Genomic DNA, 4,325 nt, shown 5'->3' on the forward strand with positions numbered 1-4,325 from the left:
AAAATTTAAAACCATTGATTTCCAAAATAAAGAAATACAGACACCCAGAGGTAACCATTTTTAAAATGTATGGTGAAGAGATGTGAAAAATGTGAACTATTGACTAGAGCTTTGTGTGTGTGTGTGCGAAAAATGCTAACGAACTGGAACGAGGGAACACAGTGCTGGTTCCTCTAAAAACACACTTCAGAATTTACTGTTTCATTGCATTTAGAAAAATCCTCGTTACTGTCGTCTTTTCCCAACCACAGGTAATTACTTTTTTATCCCATATTTCAGTGGCCTTAGAATACTTTGTTTTTGAAAGAATTGGAAAATTCATCAAGTCTCACTGGTTTTAATTTTATTAGAACGAGAGGTGGTTGGTATTCACTGGCAGTCACTTCACTGTTTCTTAGAAGTACATTCTTGCTTGTTTAATTGTGCTCCAATCTCTCCCAACTTCCAGTTGGTATTCTCGTCTCTTTAGAAGTTTTGGTGATTCTCATACATAGTTTTTTTTAGATGTTCTTTTTTGTGTGTATGTGCACATGTGTGTATACATGTGCTATTTCCTAACTCCAGAACAGTTAAATTCACATACCTGGTAGCAGATTGGTACCCAGAAGTGGGGTCACTGCTATAACAGATACCTGGAAAGTGTGGAAGCAGCTTTGGAACTGGGTAACGGGCAGAGACTGGAAGAGTGTGGATGAGCAGGCTGGGAAAACCTGCGTTGCTGTGAACTGATCGTTAAAGGTCATTCCAGTGAGGGCTCAGAAGAAAAGACGAGGGAAGGTCTGCCCCAGGTGCGGCTTGACCTGCCACTCCAGAAGGTACAAGTCCTAAAGCTTGGTGGTGTCCAGGGCTCCTGCTTCTGCAGACAAGAGTTGTGAGGGCATGGCTCCCTCCACCTAGACTTCAGAGGATATCGTGAACAGCCACGGGGCCCAGGCAGAGACTTGTCACAGGCAAAGTAGTCCAGCCAGAGCCAGTTCTAAAGTAGTGCCTCAAAGGAGCCACAGGACCTTGTCATCGTACAGGTTATCAGTCTCCTTGAGGGGTTCTACCTATCTGACTGATCTCATTTGCACCTCAAAGTTGAAGTCCTAAGAAAGGGGGTGAGCTTCTGGCTCTGTAACAAGTTGATCTTGGCCGCCCAACTCCCCCTTCCCAGCTGGAGCCATGGCTCTTTGGTGGAGACTGCAGGGAGCTGGGGACCAGACCACGAGAAGCCAGCAGCAGGATAGGAGGAGGGAAAGGAAGGGGCTGCAAAGGGGCAGAGAGGGAGGGTAGGGACCCAAAGGAGTTGGGGGGCAACCCCTCTTCTGGGTCTGGGCATAAACACGTCTCAAGGCAGATACATCAGGGTCCCAAAACAAGGGCTGAGAAAAACCTCACTGCTTCAGCTGAGAGGGAGTGGTAGATTTTCCATTTTTAAAGAAAAGTTGAAGAATTTGCAAGAAACACCATATGTGGCCTGTAAGCCTAAAATATTTACAGAAAAAATTCACTGGCCCTGCAAGAACAATCCAGTTCAAGAAAGGATATAGGCAACAGCATCCTCTTAATTCAAGAACACAGTTACCATTTGTGGACACAAAAAGATGGGCAAGAGAAGTAACCAGACTTCAATCTTAAAATACTTGTTTTATGCAGCAGAATTTCACCTCTTATTTTTGATTCTAGATTATTTTCAAGATGAGTTTTCTAACAGACCAGGAGACCTGGCCTCCCCAAAATAAAATTTTTAAAGTGCTGTCAAAGGGAGCTCATTATGCCGTGTTGAGATGCCTGCAGTCACAGCACATCACGTTCCAGAGAAGGTCTCATGTAGTTTCTCAGAGCTCTGTACGTGCCACACGGGGGAAGGCGGCCAGGTGCTGTCTGAGTGATGCAGGGGTGGGTGAGAGGCAGGCAGGGAGGAGCTTAATTCAGGAGGAGAAGGATTCATCTCTAGAGCTGACCAGAGAGGCAGTCAACTCTGTGCAGTTGTAATAAAAAGCAAGAGAAATTGGACTGGGAACTTGCTAAAAGCTTTGTCGCAGAAAAACATTCTGCGTTAAATCTCGGTAGAAATAACAGTACATTCTTATGTTCCATAGGCATATCATGTATGTCTCCTTTTTAAACCTCCAGGGAATGTTCTCAAAGATGTCATGGTTCCTTTGGGGACATCACAGGGAAAGAGACACCTGTATTTGTACCAGTGGCTTTTGCCTGCTTTCACCCCTACACTGCTCGTGTTAGGCAGTGCTTCCCAGCCTGGGGGTAGAGTGAGCATGCTGTGGTGGCCAAGGCCAGCGACCTGGGGCTCTGCCGGGCCAACCTGAAGGCCGAGCACTCTTTCACCACCTTTTTCCACACCTGGACACTGTAGAGTGACAAACTCTCAATGCACCGATATTTACATCTTAAACTCAGACCGACAAGGAACAGTTGTCGTTATGAGGAGCATGTGTCACTTAGCAAGAAACTAAAAAAGGCAGATGGGTTTTCCAAGCTTTAAAAAAACATCAGCTTTAGAATTCTGTGTGGTAATGTGCAATGCAGCAAAATTAACCTTGAAGTAAATGATTTATTTATTTCAGTGTTTTGTTTCTTATGACATTAAGTTTCCCTTTGAATAATGAATGATGTGAGCAACCAAGGAGAATTCTTCATTCTGTTGCTAAAATTATATTTTACAGTTAGGAATGACAACTAAGGGAGCATTGAAAATTTTTTTTTTTTTTTTTGTTTAAGTGATGTTTCCCGTTCGAAGTAAGAATGATTCTCTTGGAAGGTCATTGTGGTGTCCTGTCATTTGCTGTATGTGGCAGCCTCACATTGCTACAAGGTGCCCACGGATGGGTGTTGAAAATCAATGAAATGAAAGTTCATCTGATGGCCTGTGGACGTGTGAGCTTGCTTGCTTGTGAGTTAGATAGATTTCTCTCTCGTGTTTGGATCTTCTTACTCATTAGAATGACTAGTTGAACTTGAGTCTAAATTCAGTAAAATGACTTGAGTCTGACCGCCCACTCTGTTTGCATTTGTTGCATTGGGTGTGCACACCCTGAAGCACAGCTGTGCGGCTTGTCGAGGGAGGAGTCCGTGTGCTCTGCAGCACAGGAACCAAATATTTCTCCAGGAGAAATACCAGCCAGCCTGTGACATTCACCAACAACAATTGCCAAACTGAGACAGCTGTTTATAGGGTCATTTTAAAGTACGTATTTATGTGTAGACAAGAATAAGAAAATTGGCCAACGTTTATGTATTTACTCTTATAGTTAATAACAGCAAATGCTGACTTTACAGCACTTGCAGTTCGATCTAAGCTTAAAGCCTTTGACTTATTTCCAGAGAATTACGAATCTCCTTACGAATGTTACTAGAAACTGATGGAGAAGATTGAATTAGAAGCGAGGCATCTTTTCTGCTGTTTGGGACTACATAGCGGTTGTCCTAGAGAGGAAGGTAGGCCTGAGCCATACCTGAAAGTAGATGACAGATGGAAAGGGAAGGGGACAAGCTGTTAGGAACAACAAAAATAAAGGAAAGTGAGCCCAAAAGCAGGGTGCTCAAGCCATTGCCCGCCAGAAGAACAGGTTAATAATTTTAACATAGAACTTTCTTAAATGATTCTTGAGGCAGTACAATAAATATAGGTGTTTTTGCCTGAGGAAAAGTACATTAAGATATCTAAGACGGCACAAGACATCTAAATGTTTATTCCACTTGGTGGAAGAGAAGTGCGTCCCTGTTTCCAACAGCAGATCCGAAAGGCCTGGTTCTGGTTTTGTGTTTGTTTTTAGTTTGTTTCCATTTGTCTCACGAATTTGGAATGCACTCTGGGTGTTTTTTCTTTTTTCCCTTTGAGGTCCTGAAATGCTAATGGATTACACAGAGGGGGTTGTTGTACACTGCCCCACACTGGCCTGGGGGCAGAGAAGTGCAGGTCACCTCTGTTAGCGTCAGACTGTCTTCTTTTGGAAAGGTCTTCAAGACACAAAGGGGGGGTGCCTGCTAACCCCAAACACACCTTGGCAGACTGGGTCCCACCTCCTCTGGGAGCCTGTTGACCTCAGCCCCTGACCCCAGCTCCTCTTAACAGGAGAAGAGTTTATCTGTTGATGTGTTTCCTTTTGCTTTTAGCAAGGTTAGTTCTCCTCCCCTGTGCATTCGTGCCTCTTTCTATTAATGCATCCATTAAGGTTGAGAAGGACCCGCTGCAGGGGAAACCAGCAGGCACTTTGGCCTTTGATCTTTGCCCTTCACCCTTGATCTTGTTTGGCAGGTGAATGACATCTGGGCTCCAGGCTTCACAGCCACTTAAACGTTTCTGTGGACAGCCTGAGTCT

The sequence above is a fragment of the Eulemur rufifrons genome, chromosome 12 (assembly GCF_041146395.1).
Source record: "Eulemur rufifrons isolate Redbay chromosome 12, OSU_ERuf_1, whole genome shotgun sequence".
NCBI classification, from domain to species: Eukaryota; Metazoa; Chordata; class Mammalia; order Primates; family Lemuridae; genus Eulemur; species Eulemur rufifrons.